Genomic DNA, 24,352 nt, shown 5'->3' with positions numbered 1-24,352 from the left:
CGTAGACTGATGACTATAGCTGTGGCTGGTTAAACCTATTTGAATGACGTGTTGCTCATCAGTCAAATTATGGATATACCAAATGTAAATAATCTGCTGTTTTACTGTTTGCTGCAACGTATGTATGAAGCAACAGATGTCTGTATCACACTTCTACAGGAACTTCGATTACATAACTACACCAACAACGATGTGCGGCATTTTTCTGTAATGGCCATCCAACATATTATAATCTCGGTAAACAGACGCACAAGAGAGGAAGCGGCGAGAGCTGACGAGTTCGAAGAGGCTCGCATTAACGAAGTGATGCAACGCCACAATCAGACTCAAGAAGAAGTTCGAAATATGCAGGAGCAATAAACCAATATTCTGCGGACGCCGCAGAAGTAGAGGAATGAGCTACACGTCGACAGCAAGAGCAAGAAAAACGGGAAGCTTCACAGGTGCAAGAAGCATGGGAAGCCATGGAAGATGCCCATGATTTCGAGCGACGTGAAAGGATGCCCGAGACCAGCGTCCCCAAAGGCGGAGGTAGTAGCAACCAAAGCAGAAAGCTGGGGAGCAATCGGAGCAGAGGGCAAGGGACGAGTGGCACAAACCACAAGAGAGGATAGGGGACGAGTGGCACAAACCGGGGGAGAGGACAAGGGATGAGTGGCACAAGCCGGTGGAGAGGACAGTAGCAGGGAAAGAGAGCAAATTACTTGTATAAATCTTGACAGAAACAACACAATATGTAAAGTTTTGAAACATTGAAAATGTACATTTTTGAAACATTGTTTGACCGCCAAAAAAATATCTCTGCATTAGTCATTTTGAAGAGTACATCATGGTTTGCATGGCATCAAAGCTCTTTGCGTGCACAAGGTATGTGACCTAGCTTCCAGTGGAAGAAATTAAGTGAAGTGTATTTGTTAGTGACTCCTTGCACAATGTGTTTTCTCCTTGCGCCTTGGAATCTGAAAAGAATAAAAAGTTAGATTCAGTCATACTGTATTAAAGACAATCAAAATTTATCGATTTAGTAATCACCTTTCTATTGTTGAGACTGAATGCATACAATTCCGGCAAAAGTGGAAGTTCTTCACATGTAAGATCTATCCTGAGCTGTGCCAGAGTTGTGCTTGACATTGTCTCCATCACAGTAAGTAGGTTGTCTCGAAAGTAGAGCTCCATTGATAAAGGTTTTGTTCTCGAGGTTGTTCTCTGTATCTTGGTCGAGTGGAATAAGCTGCCCACTAAGAAGATGATATCTAATATAGTAAAACGATATTAAGAAATTTTGAGAGCTTATAATGAACTTTCAAATTATGGACTTCTTTTGCAAAATATAGATTTTGTTCTATGATTGTTTCCTATCCCAGTTATCATCTAAAAAGTCCAAACAGCTCTCAGACTTGAAAATGAACATTGTTGTGGTAGTTCTTATTTGCTCATCGAAGAAAAAATCTACAAACACTTCAAGAGGCATAAATAGTGCGAGCTGAACTATTTTTGTGGCAATTGAATACTTGAGGGACTTTTGTATATCCTAAAACAACTTATTCTTGAAGCTTTCACTAGTTTGCGAAGCAGGCAGGGACCAATCCTTGTTGTCAAAGGATGGAAGTGACAAAGGAGCTACATGAACCCAACCAATGGAAGTTCTCGGTTCCACATATGACCTATCATAAAAGAAAATTCCATTATCTGCAAGTTCCTTGTGTTGTCTTGCTCGGTACATTTGCTCACCAATAAATGCATGGAAAGCATAAAAAATCCCAACTATACTCTCACCTGGTTGCCAATCTGTCCTATTCGATGGATAAATATCTAAAACATATCAAAGATGATATCCACCACTTAATATTCGAATGTAATCATGCACTAAGCGAGATGCTGAAATAACTCAGAGTTGGGTCGATGCCTTGTAAAACTTGGAGGAGAAGTTTGCAACCTTAAGTCTGCATGCTGGAAAGCATGTTGTATGAGGACCTCTTTCACCCGCTTGCTTTGTGCACACACTTTAAACTCTTTAACTTGACCCTTGAAAGCCTCCACGAAATCATTGCATTGCCTCCTCTTCTTCCTCCTAGTTTGCAGTAGAACCTGAAGGGGATCGGGGAGCACCACAGACAGAGAGTGAGAAAGAGAGAAGGAGACACACACTATGTGGGTGGGGAGACCCAAAAGAGTGAGCAGCCCCCTATACACTTATGCTATGTATAAGGTATACAAGTCAGTGGGCGCCCAGACTCTGGGCGGCCGGGCAAGGCACAGGCGCCTATACCCCAACAACCTCCCACTTAAAGGCGACTGTGCCTTTAAGCAAGGGAACCTAGTCTAAAGACTACAAAAGGTGAGAGAAAACCGCTCTCAACCAATGCCCACTGGCTGGCTGTGATCGTGTGCATCCGGCTGTCCTGCTCCCATGTAAGTCCATACACCACCAGACGTACCGCACACGTACTGCAAGTATGTACGCAATATCTGCATATCTCCCTCGTGCACTATGCCATCATCAGTCAACAAATGACTGACAATCCCAACTACATATGCTCCCACTGCAGCTGCGATATCCGGTCTCAAGATCAGCATCTCATACATGAGACCACCGAATGCCGATGCAATGCTAGCGGGCCCTGCTAGCTCTATGGAGCATGCATCAACATATATATCCCTGGCAATAGGCATCTCTGACTGACAAGGCGCGTCAGCCACATGCATCTCCTGACTGTCCTCAAAAGACGCATCAACCTGTCGTGCAACCTTAGAGCAAACCAGCTGCTCTAGGTGTCTGCTGGAAGACATATCCTGCACAACTATATCCCCATGCTCATTGTCGAGCATAGAAAGGAATGACTGCATAATCGCTGACATCTCAGCCTCCTCTGCAATCATCCACTGCAAACATGACCACTCAATCTGTTGTCACTCACTAGAGCTCTCATGCTCTAACTCCGCATGCATAGACTCTTGCACAACGTCCTCCTGTCGTGACTCACTAGAGCAAAACTGCTCTACCTGTCTATCCTGCATAGAAGTATCTCGCACAACTAACTCTCTGCTTTGCTCAGTCACTAGCAAAGCATGCATGTCTGACTCTGTCACGGTCTCTCTATGTGACTGCTCAAGTCGTGCCTCAACTGTGTGCACAACGAGCTCACTACTCTGCACTCCATGCAAAGCATCCTGCAACCCATAAGCAAAAGAGACTCGCCTGCTCTCTCGCTGTCTACCTGGCTGCATGATCACAGAGACAACACCGTCTCTCGTGTGATCCACATGCAATGGGTAACGTGTACCACTCCTGGCACCTCTCCCAATCACTAGCGAACCCAAATGCATCACAAAATCTCGCTCTCGTAGCGAAATCTGACATCCACTATCCCGTAACTGTCTGACTGAGATCAAATCCCGTCTCAGATCTGGCACATAACGCACATGACGCAGGGTAAATCTCATACCACTGGGCAAGGACAAACATACGTCTCCTGTACCCTCAATGTCATACACAGCACCATCAGCCATGTGCACACAACCAAGTCTCCCACTAGAAAACGTGCTAAACCACTCACGATGCGACGTGACATGGAAAGTAGCATCTAAATCTAGTAACCAATGTGAAAACAGTGTGCAATCCGATATGCAATCCGTAGACATAAGATCGTCTGAAGACAAGCTAGATGTAAATGTGACATCGCCGTCACAAGCATACTCAGTAACCACCGTACTGATCTCACTAGCATCTGTCATGCCCAAATCTGCATCACGCATCTAACGCCTCCGTTGTCTCAAACGCCTGAAACATCGACGCCTAATGTGCCCTCTATGTCCACAATGCCAACATGTCAAGTCTCTATGCCGTCGAGACTTGCGTGTGGGACCAATCTCTCCCATGGACATAGAAGTGGGACTAGACTCCCCTGTAGACATGCATGTCGTGTACATAGCATGTAAACTCTGCCATAAAGCATGAGTTGTAGTCTCCCTCGAGACCTGCCAGTAAACAAACTCAACCAGATGCAAATGAATTGTAGACATGGCTAACTCATCAAGATCCTGCCAATCATCATCATGCATAGACTTGGGCTTCGCCGATAAACCAAGCAAGGGTTTATCCTGCCCCAAATCTGCCAATGCAACAAGCATATGCTCCTTCCAAGCAACAAAATGTGCACCATCAAACTGTGTCAGACCATAACGCTAGAAGTCAAATGAAAAATCAGCCATAATGCTCGCAAAAGAGCAACCAACAATGAGTAGCAAATGTCAACCAAATCAGCCCTAAACTGGCTCAAATTGCATCAACAAAAGTCTGCAAATATGGCTGTAAGATATGGCTGCAAATAAGCCCCAAAACAGCCCCAAAATTCAGCTCTTAAACAACTGCATAAACATTTCACAAACGTGTCCCAGATCAGCCTACAACTGAGTCATACATGGACACCTGCAAAGAGGAAACAATAGCTGAAAATTCAGCGCCCAAATAAGCCCTCAAACCTGCCTGTAAACTTGTAAACCTGTAGCTGAAACCTGCTGAAAAACCTCAAGCCATTAGTGCTCGAATCCGGCTACCTAGCTCGTAGCCACACAAGCATACATCACAATACTCACTCCTGTGAGTGTGCCAAGATAACTGTACGCCTGTCAAACCCGTGAGCTAATCACCAAGCCCACACTGTGCGGTATCGATGCATACACACGCACAAATCTCCCACCTGCAGAGAACACCGCACACAAATGTTGAGTGCAACCCGCAATCTCTACCTAGATCGCATAAATGATGCGCATAAAACTCCTGGGAAAATTTCGCCAGAGTTTCGTCAGTAAAACGGCCGAAACCAGTAACCAAACTGACTGCACGCTCAAAACCATGAGCAACCAAAGCGCATCAAACCGCACTCCAAATGCATGCACCAATCTCCACACTTTGCATACATCATTGCAAACACCTGCAAATCTAGTACACAAATATCTGCTCTACCTGTGACTGCAAAAAAACATGCTCGAGGCATACATTGTCGAGCTCAAAATGCAATCACATTAGTCTCCCTGAGCATCAAACCACATAAGGCATACATCGTATCCTCCCACCTGTGAGGAAACTTGCAGCAAATATCACTCTCACATCTGAGAGCAAACCATGTGTGGAATCCTCGACACACAATAAACAACTACTGCTGCAGAAAATTCAGCATTCAGAATTTTACAATTCTGATATGACGAGTGCGTCCGGAGCGTGCGAAAACCCCAAGGTAGACTCCTGGATCATATGTATCCGAGTCCGGGTGTGAAAGCTATGCCAAAAACAGTGTTTTTGGGACCCGAAAGTGCACAAATAAACTTGCTGCTGTACCTGCTGTAATTCAAAGCATAATTTCAGCAAATAGACATCACCATCGCGTGCCAAAACCCTGACCTAGACTCCTAGATCATGTAGATCTGACTCTGTATGACGGAGCTACGCAAAAAACTGCGTTTTAGAGCCCGAAAATGGCAAAAAAAAAGAATGATTTTTCTTTTTCGATATTTAGAAACTTTATGTATACGTTTTTTATATTTAGAAACTTTCTGTTGATCCTCTCAATGAGTAATCATAGGTGTTAGCCAACGTTGTAGGGAGAAAGTCTAGCTTGTAAGAACTGGCTAGCTGTTGTTGATGAAGCCGCATTGGGTGCGCACCTCTCCTTGCATGGAGCCGGTGAGGGGGGCCATATTGCCCATCTTGATCATGGCGGTGGTGAAGTGGTGGTGAGGTCGGCGAAGAAGGCGGCCTGGCTCTTAGCGTAGCGGGCCACCTGGTCAGAATGTATACTTTTAATTTTTGTCGATCCTCTCAATCACTAATCATAGTTGTTAGCCAACGTTGTAGGGAGAACGTCTAGCTTCTAAGATCTCGCTAGCTATTGTTGACGAAGCCGCATAGGCTGTGCCCTTTGATGAGGCGGGCGATATTGCCCATCTTGATCATGGCGATGGTGAAGTCGACGAAGAAGGCAGCCTGCCTCTTAGCATAGGGGGCCACTTGGTTACATGTGGTGCCGGCGGTGGGGTAGAGCACCTGGTCGGAGTGGAGGAGTCCACGGTTGTTGAGGAGGTTGGAGTAGTAGTCATTGTCAAAGAGCGTGGGGGAGGCAACGTCGAGGTCCACAAAGGCAGCATTGGCACCGGCAGGGCACTGCGGCAGAAGCAACTCGCGGTAGGCAGACTCGAGAGCGGTGGGGTCGTCAGCATTGGGGGTCAGCCGTGCAACGAAGGTGTTGCAATTGGACTTGCCGATGGTGTGGCTGCCAGAGAGCACCACCATGTCCTTGGGGGAGAGGCCTACGTTGGCAAAGTTGCGACGAGGTCGCTGACGTTGAAGTTCAATCCGAGCAGGTTCTGGTTGGCGAGGGAGCGGCTGGCGGTGATGATATATCCGCACATGGCGTTGTAATTGCAACTCAAGTTCAAGTTGAACCACTGCTAATTAGCTTATCCTATTTTGCGTGAGCAATGAGTTGAGATAAGGCTCGGTTCACATTGCTCATGACTCTATCTAACCCACAAACCACCACAGCAACCAATAGCCTCCCAACGTGTGGATCCACCTCATAGTCACTTTTTCCCCCACCCAAATTGTAATGTTGGAGTAACAAATGCTTGAGAGCATAGTTTGGATGCTTCCTTCTCCTATTTTCCTGAAAAAAAAAATCGGGTAAGGCCTTTCGCAAAGTCTAAGAATATGGTTTAAAACTCTCTCTCTCTCTCTCTCATATTTTTTTGCGAAACTTTCTTGCTTCTATTTTATATTAATCTCTCTCTCTCTCTCTCTCTCTCTCTCTCATGTGTATACGCATGCATGTCCACCACATGGAGAGAAACTATCCTATCTTACCATCAATGGAAATTTCCTTGTGTTTCCCAAGCACAAGGCGAATGCACAACATAGTGGATGTCACTAGTCTTTGTGTGATAGGACACGGGTTGAAAACAAAAAAAATTCAGAAAATACCCAGAATAGATATATAGGACAAGTTGAGAATCTACCTCCTATCATAACGTCTCGACCACCCCCGAGCTATCTCACTCTCAATCAAATTTAACTCACTCTCACTCCCAATCCCAATATCCCACACATACACGCAATCACAATCACCATTGCACTGTCAATCACAATCACATAGCATGTGCCCATGATAGAGACCGTCTCAAAGAATAGCTAGGCCAAAAGTGGTTATTTTTTGTAGTTGACTCTAGTCTTTAGTAAAGAAAAGTCAAAATAGAGTTGAAAAGAGGCATCATAGGAGCACACGATCACAAAATAACACTAATAAAATCCCATACATGTTACTTTTTTAGCCATCTTCAACGGCTTATAGCTCTTAATCGGCTCCAAATCTATCCAAGCTCGTCTCACATGGAATTTTCTTCCTCTTCATGATGTTTGATGGTTCTGTGATACAAAAAAGACACATCTAGCTTGGATTATCCAACCAAAAATAAAGGTCTACAAGGTGGCAATTTCTATAACAACGATGTAAACTAAACATGCATTTTTCACTTTTTCCTTAATATATATAAGGGCTTTAACAAGCATCGAAACGATGGAATCTAAAAATACTCAAAGAACCATTCATTTTTGTGGAATCTAAAAATACTCAAAGAACCATTCATTTTTTTGGAATCTAAAAATACTCAAAGAACCATTCATTTTTCTTATGTTTAGGGTTGTGTTTCCTACATAAATCACGTTTCCAAAATCTCATATTAGCACCCTCAAAAAGTGGCTCTCAAATTAAACCTTGGACCAAAATTTGTAATGGAAGGAAAATAATTAGGATGACCTCCTAGATTGTGGACAAACCTCAAAACACCCAAAACTTCCTTCAAATAAAAGTAATTGCTGAAAAATTTAAGATAAGTCCTCTTACATTCTCTCCATGTCAAAATTAAAGTTGACCTTAGAGTTGGAAGAAGGGGTGTTCAACATGCAAGACATAGAAATCAACCCATGAGGCATCTTCTACATGATAGGTATCCCACTTGACAAAAAAATTCAACATGAGTTCTACTTCTAAGTTGGCTAACTCTACAATCTAGAATGGTTTCTTGTTCAATCTCAATGACCCATCATCACAAAGATTGTAATTCTCCTAGAAAACATGTTAAGGATTAGACACATAGCTCTTTAATAAACTTATAATTCTCCCACAAAACATGTTCAGGATTATACACATAGTTATTTACACTTTAATAAACATATACAACTTAAAATCTGCAATCCACTCGTCTGGATTCTCCTTGCCTATGAAATTATTCCATACGTTCTGACGCGAGCAAAGCGACACCCGAACCCTGAAGGCCTCTAAAATGCTGGGGGCCGATGGCACGCCTCGAGCCTGTCATCGTAAAGCGAACAGGGGGCACCACCTAGCTTTGAGCGGCTAGGACGTAGACCACGATGATATGAACACCGCACACACACACACACACACACACACACACACACACACACACACACACACACAGAGGGAGAGAGAGATTGATAAATAAAGAAAACCCTCAGGGATGTGAGGGAGAATTATTTCTGCAGTATTTACAATGACCTTCCTTCCAGCGAGGCAGCACACTATGGTGATAGAGAGGTAGAGAGAAAAGATAAAAACTACTTGGTGCGTTCTCTAAAGACGACTCAATGATTGTGAAACTTGCTACCAAGAATGTGTGTGTGTGTGTGTGTGCATCGACCATTGGAGTCGAGAGGTGGACGTGGCTCCCTTCACATGGTGCAATTCCCAAAGAAAACCATCACACAAGCCCCCCCTCCTCGTGATGCCAATGGTGTCAATTCTTCCCACTAAACTCTACCAAGTGCTGACCTCTCATAAACTGCACCCCCCCTCCCCTGTAAATGACCTCTCAGTGCCCTTTTATAGGTGTTGGCTGCTTGGATTAGGGTAATCCCGATTTGATTAGGATAAGCTAATTGGGGAGGCAAAGCAAGCGGTGGGCCCGGTGTGGTTGACCCTTGCTTTGTCTTGAGAGTTATTAAAAATGAAAAACTCTAGGCGGGCCTTTGTGACCATCACCTAGAGAGAGGGAATTTACAAATTGGGAATTTACAAGGCTTGTGTGAAAACTAAAAAAATGATGATGATAACCTACGAATTACTGAAAATGGTGTCAGCGTTGTGTGATACCGGTGAATGGTGTGTTTCCGGTGCGTCGATGTAGCGCATACATCCTTTCGGGGTCGGCCGGGGCTTGCCTTCGGCGCATCTCTCCTTTTTGTTGTCGGCGGCACGTGATTTGGCTTCCTCCTTCTTTTCCGTTGTTGTCGTAGTCATGAAATTCTTTGGTTTTTTTTTTGTTTTATGTGTGGTGCATATATGTGTGTCTGTATGTATGGGTGCGTGAGTGAGTATGTATAAGTGCAGGTATATATATAAATGTGTATTTGTATATGTGTGTGCTCGTGGGTACGTGTTTGTATATGTATGTGTATACCCGAGTGTAGGTGCATGGGAACGGGGGAGGGTGGAAAGCTTTATTATGTATATAATATATATATTATATTTTTTTATTTTTTTTGTTTTCTGTTGACTGGCAGCCTGCTGCGGGCTACGGGAGGATGAGTAGTATGGGGGATGGTGTATGTGTGTGTATTATAGCAACGGGTGTGTGTGTCTGTGTGTAAGTGTGAGTGTGTGTGGTGTGTGTATAGAGAGAGAGAGAGAGAGAGAGAGAGAGAGATGGTGAGGTGGTGAGGGAGGGAGAGGATGAGGGTGTGTGTGTGCCTGTATAAGAGAGAGAGAGAGCATCTTATCTGCTGTGCCTTCGGGCTGGAGAACGAGGGGTGGACAGCGAGAGAGAGAGAGAGAGAGAGAGAGAGACAGAGGTTCAATGAGAGGCTCGAGCCTACCAAGGATGGGTGAGGCAAGCGGGTGGGGGAGAGAGAGGGAATATTGTTTGGGCTATTGGCTTGCATAGAGAGAGAGAGGAAGTGTGAGAGGGGGCGTGGTGTGTGTGGATAAGAATATGGGAGAGAGAGAGTTCGCACGCACCTATGGGCTCAGTGTAGCGGGAGCATGAAAGAGAAAGCGAGAGAAGGGGGTGGTTGCTCGAGGCCGCTCCTGGCCGAGGATGTCCAGTAAGGGGGTGTGTGGGTGAGAGAGAGAGATATTTCCAGGCCATCTGTGGTCATGTGGCCGCGACAAAAGCTAGAGAGAGCAAGTTGTTAGCGAGAGAGAAGGAGTGGATGAGGGAGAGAAAGTGGGTGCCAAGAAGGGAGAGAGAGGAAGAGGGAGGTTTGTAGGGAAAATGAGAGAGAGAGAGAGGGAGGATATCTCATTCGATGCCCGCCTGGGGAATAAACTACAGGGAGAGAGAGACACGGGAGAGTGAAAACGAGGGCGGCCTGCTAGGCTGGGGCATGGACTAGCGAGGGCATGGCGGTGATAAGGCCAGTCAATCGAGGGGGGGGGCATGTGACGAGGGCGCCATGCCAGTAAAAAAACAACAGCGTCGTAAAGTTGACTAGGCATTGCTGAGCCTTCCAACGATGCCGCCAAGGCTCCGGCACAGGAATAATAAACCTTTTTTTTTCTTTTCTTTGATTTCCAAAATCGGTATCATTAACCTCCCCTTTTGGCTAGAGGCATTCATGTCTCTAGCCCTGACTTTGATTCTTCTTTAGCTGAGCTGTAGGATCCAATATCGAGTTGCCTTCAAAACTAGCCATTCCATTTGGCCATTGGTGAGATTTCTGGGATATTCATGAATCTGCAATAGGTCCGGGTGATAGCCTGTTCCCTAGAATAGTGTCGGTTGATTAAATGGGAAGCCCATGGCTTCCAGAACTTTGTGCCAGTGTCCTCCTGGATCCCAAGTGAAAAATAGGATAGTTATTTGCAGTGTCCGAATAATAAAATTTGCATGCCAAATTAGACCAAATTTGTAACCACTAGTAGCGAGATGGGAAATGAGCATCCTGGCTCTTGCAAAGACAAAATTGAAAATTATGATTCCCAAGAGTGTGCCAAGAATCCACCATATATGGCCACCTTGTTGGTGTGGTGAGCTCTAGTTGTCTTCAAAATCTTGCTTACTGCCACGATTGGAAGAACGTGCAAGCATACCATGCTTCTTTTGGGTGTGCTCAAACATGTCAGCTTCCTTTTCTGATGCTAATAGTAAGCCACCTACCTTGTGGCTTAAATACAAGCGTAACCCACTTATCTCTCTCCATAGAGAGGATGCACTATGTGTAAAAATTTCACCAAATTGGGAATGAGGCCTTCACTCTTGCATTCTATCAGCCTTTTGTCTATCCATGGCTCCTTAACTCTTATCTCCATTCTGATCTTATCTCTATATGTTATAGCGACTAGCCATAGCCATAGGTCTAATGCATCCCATGCAAACACAATGTTGTGTTGTGGAGGAGTTTGGAACATCCTTAAAAGGTTGGCAACTGCATATTGATCATCAAAATTACTCTAAACATACTCACATAAACTGGAGGCATTACGCATCTCCAAGTTTATAACACCTTTCAGTAGACTAGAGGCATTACCCATCTCTAAGTCTATAACACTACACAATAAAGTCTTGCTCGGCTGCCAAGCCTCTGGAGCAATATCCAACTCCAAACCTTCAGTCTTGCTTACCTCTTTGCTATGGTCCTCTAGTGAAATTTCCTTGATGCAAAATTCCTTTAGCTTGCTACACTGTCCTTGGTCCTTGCTGGTGCACAGGCTTCTGTTTTCAAAGCCCTCCCCTTTGCTTGATATTTTTTCCATCTTCTGCAAAGCCTTGCTAGAGCATGCTGATCTTCCTCTTCTCTTGTATCTTTCATGCCCTTTGCATTCCTCTTAATCTAGCGAAGTTTGATCAACACTTTACACCTTCGTACCCTTACTGCCCAATGCTATCGATTGATTGCTTTGGTGCCTATTTCATCCAGGGTTAAGGATGTACTCACCTTTGTAACACAATTTTCTTGACTTACCTCCCCCACTTGGGTAGCATCTTTTGATTCTTTAACCTCTTGTCTCATTGCTTCAGTCCTTTGAATAAACTTCTCGCTTGATCCTTCTTCTGTTACCTTCATCTTGACCTCTTCTACAAGACCAATGATACTTGGTGTGTTGGTACCAATTGGCGGTGGGCGTAAGATGAGTGTAAGTGGTGACTATGGCGGTGGTTGCATTGGTGACTGGCATTGAACTGGTGGGGCTAGCTGTGGTTGCACGGTTGGTGGTGGTATTTGAACAGGTGAGATTGGTTGCCTGGGCGGCGATGGTCTTGCCCTTGGCGGAGAGATTTGATTTTGCCTCCCTCTTCTAGTGAAATTCTGCCTCCTTGGATGTGGGTAGTAGTACATTCCATGGCTGTCTTCCCCGCAATTGTAGCAGTGGTACTCTTGGTTCTACCTTCATTAACCTCTTCCTTGTTCTGGATTCCTGACAGGTGCATGCCCTTCCTCCACCAGATGCACGGATAAACTCTCTAGTTGGGTGGTGATGCGACTCAGTAGGTCTTGCTGCTCCTCTGATGCCTCTTGTGGTTGGGCTCTATGACTGGCTGCTGCAGTCACCGAGGTTGGTCGGGCCGAGCTTGTTTCCTCTGACTCATTTACTCTTGCTTGCATGTGTAGCTTCTTGTCTTTAAGGCGAGCTACTTCTACTGCCAACTCATATGTTGCAGGAAACCTTCCCTCTAAGCGACGACCGTAGACCAGCAATGAAATGGTCCTTCTTTAGGAAATTAGGCGCTCCTTCGCCTTCCTCTAGTGAGGCAACCCATCTCTCCCATAAGTCCACAAATTTGGACTCGTAGGTGGCATACTCTAGCAGACCCCCCTGCTTCAATTCCGTTAGTAGCTTCCATAGCTTCTCCGAGGTTGTGCCTCCAACAAACCTCTTTACAAAGGCATCCCTCAACACATCCCATGCATTCTTGGTAGCCTGGGGCAATGCATTATACCAGTGTTGGAATTAGGGTTGCAGAGAAACACACACAGCTTGGAGAAGACGAAGGAAGCTCAAGGCACACAATAGAGAGTGTATTCCTTAGTGTGCAATGGAAAGATAGATAGCCCTAGAGTGATGGGCGTATATACAATGCACGGGGGAAAAAACCTCCTAAAGAGGGAAAAAATGCCCCGGCGGTCCTAGTGTGTTCACACACATCACTACCACATGTATATGGTAACAAATCCCCCCTGGAGTGATGCGGTGAACGAGAGCTGGCACATGAGTAAAGGGAAGTGCCATGCCCTGAGGACAGGATCAGTCCACAAAGGGGAGTAAGCCCAAAGCTTTGCGGAAAGCTTCAAGCTTCTCACGAGACAATGCCTTTGTGAAAAGATCTGCAAGGTTGTCCTGTGTTGGCACATAAGCCAAGCTGATCTCTCCTGCTGAGAGCCTCTCCCTGACATAGTGGTAATGCACCTCAATGTGCTTTGTGCGAGCATGAAAAACTGGGTTCCTCGCAACTGCCAATGCGCTCTGACTGTCAGTGTAGATAGTGTTGGCAGTGTCCTGTCCAACACCCAAGTCAGCCATAAGGCGTCTGAGCCATACACACTCAACCGTAGCTGTGAAGACTGCCCTGTACTCAGCCTCACAACTCGAAGTGGCCACAGTAGGTTGCTTCTTGCTCAACCATGATATACATGAACTGCCAAGCATGAAACAAAAACCACTTGTGGACACTCGCGTGTCAAAACAACCAGCCCAATCTGAGTCCGAAAAAGCATGTAAGTCTGGCGGCAATGATCCCCCCTTGGGATAAAACAAGCCAAGATGTAAAGTGCCACTAAGGTAGCGGAAAATCCTCTTGACAGCCTGCCAATGCTTAGACCCTGGGCTATGCATAAATCTGCTGACCTGCGAGACTGCAAACTGAATATCTGGCCTCGTGTTACATACATAAATGAGGCAGCCAACAGCAGTTTGGTAAAGAGTGACATCAGCAGGATCGCCAGCATCATGTAGACTCAACTTCAAACCTGTTTCCATGGGAGTGGCAATAGGTTTGCAATCCTCAAGTCCAAACTTACATAGCAATGTCTCTATGTAACTTTTCTGACACAAGGCAATACCACCATCACACTGCTTAAACTGTATACCCAAGTAATGATGCAACAGCCCCAAATCTTTCATCTTGAAAGTAGCATTCAAATCAGCCTTAAATTCAGCAATATGTCTCTCATTTGGTCCAGTGATCAACAAATCATCAACATAAAGAACCACAATGAGAAATACATCATCCTCACGCTTTACATACAATGTGCTTTCTGTTGGACTGTTACGAAAGCCTCGTTTAACCAAATGAGTGTCAGCTTTCTCATACCAAGCACGAGGAGATTGCTTCAACCCATACAAAGCCTTCTTACATTTGCACACTTTGTCCTCTTGTCCTTTTATGACAAAACCGCGAGGCTGCGTTACATAAACTTCCTCAAATATGTCACCATTCAAGAAAGATGTACATCCCAACCAAAATGAGCTGCCAATGCACATAGAAAATGCACAGTAGTCATACGACAAGTGGGAGCAAAAGTCTCTTCATAATCTATGCCTTTTTGTTGTGCATAACCCTTTGCAACAAGTCGAGCCTTATGGCGATCGATCTCACCATCCGGCTTGCGTTTCAACTTGTAAACCCACTTCGTACCAATGGCCTTTTTGCCACGAGGCAAATCACATAAAGTCCATGTGTCATTCTCTATAAGTGCATCATATTCTGATTTCATGGCAGCAATCCAATTTTCTGAATTCTGTGCTTCATCAAAAGACAGAGGCTCCTCAACATCATGTAGACTAGACACAGCCAAAGCATAACAATCTGATGCATAAGATGCATGGCGAGAGCCTGAACGAGTACGACTAGATAAAGGTGCATCCAATTTACTGTCACGCAAAGTGTGCACCAGCCATTTTGGCATACCTCTAGCCTGCTCATTTTCAGCCCTTTCCTCATCAAGTACATCATGTACATCTGCATCAGTAATAGGCTGTTCTAAAACATTTTCAGAAACCCCCATAGGCTGTACATTTGCCTCATTGGAACTTACATTCGTATTTCCACCACTGAAAAGAGGCAACAAAGTGTCATAAATGTCCTGTGAGCTTACATTACTGTCTCTAGTACATGACAGCAAGGGTTGAACAGAATCTTCCACAAACACTACATCCCGTGAAACCAAAATACGTTTTGTTTGCGGATGATACAACCTGTAACCTTTGCTTTCAGCACTATAACCAACAAAAATACATTTGACAGCCTTATCATCCAATTTTCTGCGCTGCACTTGTGGCACCAAAGCATATGCCAAACAGCCAAAAACACGCATGTGCTCAATAGAAGGTTTTCTATCATGCCATGCTTCATATGGAGTAATAGACTGCAAAGCTTTTGTAGGACACCTGTTAAGTACATAAGTGGCACACATGATGGCCTCAAGCCAAAAAGAATGCGGCAAAGCTTGACTTTTGACCATACATCGTGCCATTTCCGTTAGTGACCTATTTTTCCTCTCAGCAACACCATTTTGCTGAGGTGTATAAGGCACTGTACATTGGTATTTTATCCCACGACTAGCCAGAAATGCATTAAATTCATGAGACATATACTCCCCCCCTCGATCGGAACGGAGGGTGCCCATAGTACATTTTGAGACATTTTCAGCCATAGCCAAAAATTGTTTGAAGCACATAAAAACTTCGGACTTTGCTTTAAGCGGAAATACCCATGCATGCCTGGAGTAATCATCAATGAAAGTCACGAAGTACAGGTAATTGCCCAAGGACGGAGTTTGCATGGGCCCACAAACATCACTATGCACAAGCTGCAACCTGCATGTGGCCCTAACTGAACCATCCTTTGGAAACTTAGAACGCTGCATTTTACCCAGAATACAGCCTTCACAAACATGTTTGATAGGTGCTTCAAGAGGCGGCAAAGAAGCAACCATATCAGATTTCTGCAAACGCAGCAAACTGGCAAAATTCAGATGACCAAAACGTGCATGCCAAAGTTTTGCATCTGAAATAGCCCTTGAATCTGCAACAGCATTTGCAAAATTTTGTCCACACTTGTCATACAAAGTGAGCTTATACAGCCCACGGCACAAAAGCCCAGATGCAACAATTTCATCACCAAAACTGAGATCATGAACTGTACATCTGTCATCCACAAATTTGACTACAAGTCCAAGTCTAGCAAGTGCGGATACAGACAATAGATTCTTCTTGATCCCAGGTACATAAAGTGCATCAACAAGTGTGAAGGAACTGCCATTAGCAGCAGTGAGCACAATCTTTCCAACTCCCTGAACTGGATAAGAGGCGTTGTTGGCACAAGTGACTGAATTCCCATGAGGGACAGACTCGAGAGAGGTAAACAATTCACGATGTGAGGTAATGTGCTTTGTAGCACCACTGTCGAAATACCACACATGTGAATCTGCAGCAACTGACAAGCATGCATCATGGACAGCAGGATTGTAAGTGCACTCTGCGCTAAAAGCCCATTCTGCATCAACATCAGCATCACAATCTCCTTTCACAGAAGACTCAACAATGGCTGCATTTGTAGTGGAACCAGCATTTGCAGTGGAACCACCCTCTTTCTTCTTAGCCTCTTTGGCCTTCAACTTAGGACACGACTTGATCAAGTGATCATTGGCTTTACAATAATGGCAACGCATCTTCTTTTTGCCCTTATCACCAGAATTGCCAGACGAAGTGCTGCCAGCAGAAGCATTAGGAACAGAATTTTTGCCACTCGCAGCAGAACCATAAGAAGTGGCTGCATTACTGCTACCACCCTTTCTTTGAGAAGCAATAAAAGCCTGTTCAACTGCACGCTACCTAGTCCTGTTTTTTCTAGAAAGTGACTCTTGCAACAGCAATGTGCATAATGCATCAAACTTGACAACTTCAGGATTTCCTTGGGTCATCAGTCTCCAAGTACTAGCAAAAGTCTGGTAGGAATCTGGTAAGGCATCAAGAACAGTCTGCACAAGGGAACTGTCAGAAATGACTTCACCTGCAGAAATGAGTTGCTCATTGATATCCTTGACACTAGCAAGGAAAGTGTCCATATCATCTTCCTCATGCATAATCTTCGACTCTAGCTCTTTACGCAGCAAAGCAATTTTAGCCTCATTGCGGCTTGCATAAAGACCTGCTAGAATATCCCAAGCCTGTTTTGCAGATTTTGCTGAACGGATGTGAGGAATAATGGTGCGCTTCACAGACAACGCAATCAATGCATGAGCCTGCGCATCCTTAACATCCCAACGAGCTTGTTCTGCTGTAGGCAAAACAACTCTAACAGCTGCAATCCTTGCAGCAAGACCTGCAACATCCTCAATATCGCCTACATCTTCAGAACCAGGACGTACATCAATGCCCTGCACAATGTTCCAGACACCTTTTGACACAAGAACGTGTTGCATCATATAAGCCCACATAGGGTAGTTGTCCCCATCCAACCTGTCCTCAGCAGCAAACATCTTGAACACATCTGTGTTGTTGTTGTCAGCCATGGTAAATGCTGCACCTGATGTGAAAACTGCCCGAAAATAGGAGAAATGGAGCGGGAACAACTTGTGCTATATAGCACAAACCGTAGAAGACTATAAGGCACCTGTTATGCAGAAAACGGCACTGACAGAAAATCTGCACAAAATGACGAAATAACCTGTGCAGTACTGCCCGTAGTGGAAACGGAGGCCGAAATGAGCCCAAATCAAAATTCTGATTTCGGCCAAAGCTCACTGAAATCGGAGAAAGTGAGCAGGCGTGTGCTGGAGCAGCTGGCGACTAAGCCCGGGAGGACGTGACCTGCTCTGATACCAATTGTTGGAATTAGGGTTGCAGAGAAACACACACAGCTTGGAGAAGACGAAGGAAGCTCAAGGCACACAATAGAGAGTGTATTCCTTAGTGTGCAATGGAAAGATAGATAGCCCTAGAGTGATGGGCGTATATACAATGCACGGGGGAAAAAACCTCCTAAAGAGGGAAAAAATGCCCCGGCGGTCCTAGTGTGTTCACACACATCACTACCACATGTATATGGTAACAACCAGGACTTGGCCTCTACTTTCATCATTAGAGGAAAAATTTGAAGTCGTGAAGCGTCGTCGTCTTTATTGGAGACGACACAAGCAATGTCGAAATCATCCAAAAGTCAGTGGTGGTGAGATCTTCTCCTTTCTTTCCACTGAACGTGGGAAAGAAACACTTGCCATGATAGTGACCCAGGAAATTACAAAGCTTTTTCTATTTTTTATCTTAATGACAGTAGCGGCTCATAGCAGCTGTTTACAGGGTTGGGTGATAGATTAAAACAGGATAAGGAATGGGTCACAAATCTAGAACATAACAAAAATTCTTACATCAAAAGAGTGGTAGTAATCCAGGAGGGGCAGGATGATGGGGCATGGAGATCTCAGGATTTCATCAAGCATCTCGGCTCCGAATAAGAAAACAATCTTTTGCTGGTAGAATATCTTCCTATCAATATACACGTTTACATGCATGTGTTGCAAGAAACGGAAAGGAAATACTTCTTTCCTATTGTTATTATCCATGTCAGGTGTAGGGCAAGGATCTTGACCACTAGGGTTGCGTACCTCAGGTGTTGACGAGGTGACACCTTCACCATATGCTCCTACCTCTTGTAGTAGTCCACACAATCCTCCACATTAGGTTCAAAACAGACTGGGCGAGAAGAGTCTACCTCAATCGGCTTTCCATTCTGCATGCAGCGACGATGCTTGGGTGGTCTTCATTTGAACTCTCCAGGCCTAGAGAGAGTGTAGGCCCACTTGTGTCCACCAAATGCTTTAGGCCTCCGGACGTAGACTTTGTGGGGTATGTAGTTGACGACTCCTCTAGAAGCATTAGAGAGAAAACACTTGGTGCTACAAAAAATCTGACTGTCGTGAGAGTGCCGCATTTTCTGTAATAGGACTAATATTTGAAGTTCTTAAAGTCGAAAAGAATGTAGCAGGGCATATCTTTTGTTAGCACGATTTGAAAGATTGTTGAATAGTCTATTAAATAGAGCTTATACGAATGAGTTGAAATCTTAAGAGAGAACATATATTCTTTTTTTTTAATAATACACTAAAGACGGATTTGATAAAGATTAATGAATAACAGATAGTCTGTCTATGAACAGTAAAATTGAGATTTTTATTAATATCAATATTTTATATTTATGTGTTTTAGCTTAAAATGCATGGGTAGGCTTAAAATAAGTTGTAAAAGTAGTGGATACCCAAAAATAGAGGTTTTATGATCCGCGACCTAAAAGTTACGTTTTTAGCCAAACAGAGATGTTTTCTGCAATTCTGTTTGCGCGGCCTTGTAGACCAGACCTATTCCCGTCGTTTTGAGTACCTGGATCGCTCTGTTCTGAGTTTGTTTGTAAAAGTTATGATGAAAACAAACAGAAGGCAGCAGTAGTGTAGCGTACACAGGGACAGACAGACATACAACATCATACAGTTCTCCCTGCTATCAACCAAGAAGTGGATTGTTTCTTCATGGTAGAGTATGGCAATTGAGATTATGAAGGTATATAATTATATTTTTTTTACTTTGATTATCATGTTGAATTGGTTGCACGAGTATGTTCTTTTGGCTATTTTGTAGGCGATGCAGAAATCAATGTGTGAAACAGGATCTGTGCAAAGTGTCATGATAGAAATCTAACCTTTACGGATCGCTTAGCGATCACGTTCTTAAATTATTCTCACAGGTATACTTGGTACGAAAATCGTGCAGGCTTTTCGAGGAAAAGAAGGATAAAAGCACGACGGATGGTGCGTTTGGGGATCATTCACCGATCTCTTCTTCTGCGAGTGCGAGTGCGAGTGCGAGTGAGAGTGAGAGTGCGAGTGCAAGTGCGAGTGCGAGTGAGACGCTGCATGCAAGCGAACTGAAGCTCGGGGGTGGTCGGGAGGTTCGAGCTCCGTACAACGGAGTGCGCCCATATATATTTTGCTCCTCTGTTGTATCAAACACTATCAATACAAAGATTTCTTCCTCTGTTTTGCTGTCTATCTCTGTTATTCGGTTCCCATGACAATTGGTATCAGAGCAAGCGGTTGATTCTGGACATGGAAGGATACGAGAGGAGGATGAAGGAGCAAGAAGACTTGATTCGGCGACTATGAGAAGATATGAAAATTGCAAATCGAAAGCGTGCTGAGGCTCTGCGGGGCAAAGCAGCACGAGATCTTGATATCTATGTAGACCTTGATGGCCAACATGAAGGTGAAAACCATGCTAATCCACCTGGAAACAATAATCATGGTGGCGGCGTTGGGGTACCGCCAAAAGAAACGATGACGATATGGGAGAAGCGACAACCAAATCATTCTTAACGAAGGCTAAGCTTAAAGAGTTTGATGGCATAAGAAAGATATGCGAAGATTTAGAAGCGTGGATTGAAGAACTCAAAGATTTGGATTATACTTTCAATATCGAGAACACGACCACGAGACTTTCGAATGCTCGAGCAAGGTGACCGATAAGACAATACGTACTAAGATGGCTCAATTGGAGACTTTTGGCGATGCGTACGATAAAGGTAAGTCATCTACCTCTTCTTTGTGATGTTTTATGTCTTTGATACGTCCTTTGAAAGCTTCTGTGGGATCGAATTTATGCGTAGAAGTTGAGATTAAAATTTGAATTTCTTAATTGATTTGGATAGTATTCATTGCTTCTTATCGTCTAAATTGATTGAGAAATTAAACTTGAAATTAAATCGAGAAGTTAAAAGACTTGTGGACTTAACTAGTGGTAATAATAGTTCCACGAAAGAGTTAGTAGAAATTTATTTTTTTTTTTCTTTGAGGAGTCGAAATCATAAAGATGATTTCTATAACATAAACATTGATATGCATGACGTTATCATTGGTATCAATTAGATCATTGAAAATCATGTTTTGATTGATTGTTAAGAAAAAAATATATATCTTTAATCATTTGATGATGATAAGTCACACTCTTTGTGGAAAGAAAGAGATTCTAAATCTAGTTTTGGCAATGGAATTGATAAGGTGACTTAGATAAGAGTGTGAGACGTTGCTTGTGTTTGCTTGTGTGAGACGTTGCTTGTGTTTGCTAATGAGATTAAAGAGAATCTGGGGATAAACATAAAGAGACAAATCGAGAATTTATAGAGGATCTCTTACATGAAGTTAAGGATGTGTTCCGGACGATCTTCCTGGTATACCTCCGCCTAGAGCGGTAGACCATGCCATAGATCTATATCCAGGAGCGACACCTTATTCCAGATCTCCATACAGGTTTGATATTGATGATCTTAAAGAGCTCAAGATACAACTTGATGATCTTTTGAAAAAGGGTTTCATTAAACCTAGTGTATCTCCTTGGGGTAGTCCTGTGTTATTCCAAAAGAAAAAGGATGGTATATATAGGTTATGCATCGACTATAGGGGCTTAAAAAAAAAGTCCATTAAGAACAAATATCCTCTTCCTCACATAGATGAACTGCTTAGTCATTTGAGTGGTTCCACAATATTTTCAAAGGTTGATCTTCGTTCTGGCTACCATCAAATCTGCATTAAGGTCGAGGACATTCTAAAGATTTCTTTTCGTACACGTTATGAACATTATGAATTTAGAGTTCTTGCTTTTGGTTTGACTAATGCACCAACAACTTTCATCTGCTTAATGAATAATATTTTTCACCCGTATCTTGATGACTTCATTCTGGTATTCTTGGATAATATTTTTGTGTATTCTACGAATGAAGAAGATCGTGCATTGCACTTAAAGAAAACATTTGAGGTTTTGCGTGAACATAAATTGTATGCCAAAGCAAGTAAGTATTCTTTTGCAAAGGATCAGATTGTGTATTTGGGAAGAGTGATTTCTAAAGAGGGGATTCACATTGATCTTGATAAAGTTAAGACTATGTTAGTAAGAGATGTAAGAAGCTTTATGGGTCTAGCACAATATGAGAGAGCACAATATGGGTCTAGCTTTATGGGTCTAGCACAATATGAGAGAGCACACATTAAAGATTTCTCTAAGATACCAAGTCCTTTGACCGAATTGACCAAGAAAGACAAGGGTTTTGTGTGGACTTCTAGCTGTGAGACTGCTTTTGAGACCTTGAAGGCTAAAATAGCGGAAAATTATGTTTTAAAAGTTCCTGAGATGGGCAAACCATTTGTTGTGTCCTGTGACGCTAGTGGTTAACAATTAGGTTGTGTTTTGACACCAGAAGGAAGAGTGGTTGCATATGAGTTTAAGAAATTAAGACGACATGAATTGAACTATGCAACACATGATCTAGAATTGCTTGCTGTTGTTCATGCATTGAAGCATTGGCGTCATCTCTTGCTTGGTGTAAAATTTGAATTGCGTGCTGATCATCAAAACTTGAAGTATATTTTCACTCATCCATTGTTAAATAACAGATAAAGAAGATGGATTGAATTACTGGCTGAGTATGACTTTGATTTGAAGTATTTGTGTGAAAAACAAAATAAAGTTGCAGATGCATTGAGTCGTATGCCCATGGGTAATTTGTTGATTGTTGTGCGATCCAATTTGATTGATGATATGCATGCTGAAGTTGAAAATGATTCTTTTTATATGCCTATTTTGAAATTCTTGAGTGAGAATATTGGTGAGAGGTATGAGAACAGATATCACTTGTATAAGGAAAATCTGTATTATTATGACCGCTTGTGTATTCCTGCAAATTCTGCTTTTAAGAGTCAAATTCTGCATGAGTGTCATAATTCACCTTTTTGTGGTCATCTTGGATTAAATAAGACATATGAAAAGATTAAAACCTTATTCTTTTGGCTGCATATGAAATTGGATGTTAAGAATTATGTGTGTGAGTGCTTTCAATGTCAACAAGTTAAGATTGAGCATAAGAGGATGCCTGGTGACCTTCAACCCTTAGACATTCCTTTACAGAAGTGGGAGTGTATATCCATGGACTTTATCATTAGACTTCCTACTACTCATGGAGGGTATGATTCGATCTTTCTGGTGGTAGATAGACTCACAACACAAGCTCACTTCTTTCCTGTAAAAATAATTTATACTGCATTGACCATTGCATACTTGTTTATGAAAGAGATATTTCGTTTGCATGGCATGCCCAAGAGCATAGTGTCTGACAGAGATTCTAAGTTCACTTCTCATTTCTGGAGAGCGACTTTTGACTCTATAGGTACCCAGTTACGCATGTCTAATGCTTTCCATCCTCAAAACGATGCGGAAACGGAGAGGGTGAATCGTATTTTAGAAGATATGTTACGAATGTATGTCAATGAAAACCAATCTAATTGGAATGAATATTTGTCTTTGCTTGAATTTGCATACAACAGTTCATATCATTCATCTATTAGGATGACTCCGTTTGAGGCAATGTATGGCTATAACTGTCCCACATCTATAAATTTTCTTAGCTCGAGGAATAAGGTAGAACTGTCACGTGAGATGCTTGAGAAAATGGATAACGAGTTGGCCAAAATCAGGGGGAATATTAGAGAATCTCAAAAGATACATAAACTGTATTATGACAAGAAACATCGTGTTGTGGAGTATGAAACTGGTGATATGGTTTTTTAACGGTTATTCCTGAGAAGTCTCATTTGATTCTTGGAAATGATAGAAGATTGTCTCCACGATTTGTTGGTCCATTTAAAATTTTGAAGCGCATTGGTTCATTAGCTTACAAATTGGAATCGCCTTCTCATGTTAAAGTGCATCATGTATTCTCTGTGAGTTTATTGAAAAAGTATGTTCCTAATGTGCATCATGTTTTAGAGGACAACTCTAAGTTGAAAGATGACGGACCATTGACTGTAGAATCAGACTTAGTACTAGATAGGCGTTTTAAACATATGAGAAATAGAGACATTGTGGAAGTTTTGGTTAAGTGGCAGAACTATCCAGTAGAGGATGCATCATGGGTTGATCTTAGTGTTTTGCAAAGAGAATTTTTCTGTCTTTAGACCAACTCTGAGGACAGAGTTAATTTTGATAAGGGGAGAATGTAATAGGACTAATATTTGAAGTTCTTAAAGTCGAAAAGAATGTAGCAGGACATATCTTTCGTTAGCACGATTTGAAAGATTGTTGAATAGTCTATTAAATAGAGCTTATACGAATGAGTTGAAATCTTAAGAGAGAACATATATTCTTTTTTTTTAATAATACACTAAAGACGGATTTGATAAAGATTAATGAATAACAGATAGTCTGTCTATGAATAGTAAAATTGAGATTTTTATTAATATCAATATTTTATATTTATGTGTTTTAGCTTAAAATCCATGGGTACGCTTAAAATAAGTTGTAAA

The 24,352-nt window shown here is 42.9% G+C and overlaps 1 pseudogene; it reads right to left on the bottom strand.

Moving 5' to 3' along the window:
* Positions 1-5,628: 5,628 nt before the first annotated feature.
* LOC147435554 (peroxidase pseudogene) lies at positions 5,629-6,408 on the bottom strand (annotated as a pseudogene).
* Positions 6,409-24,352: the final 17,944 nt, after the last annotated feature.

The sequence above is a fragment of the Adiantum capillus-veneris genome, chromosome 18, assembly GCF_014529385.1.
Source record: "Adiantum capillus-veneris isolate H3 chromosome 18, ASM1452938v2, whole genome shotgun sequence".
Classification (NCBI taxonomy): domain Eukaryota; kingdom Viridiplantae; phylum Streptophyta; class Polypodiopsida; order Polypodiales; family Pteridaceae; genus Adiantum; species Adiantum capillus-veneris.
The sequence above is the reverse complement of the archived record's forward strand: the minus strand, read 5'-3'. Positions and strand labels throughout refer to the sequence as shown.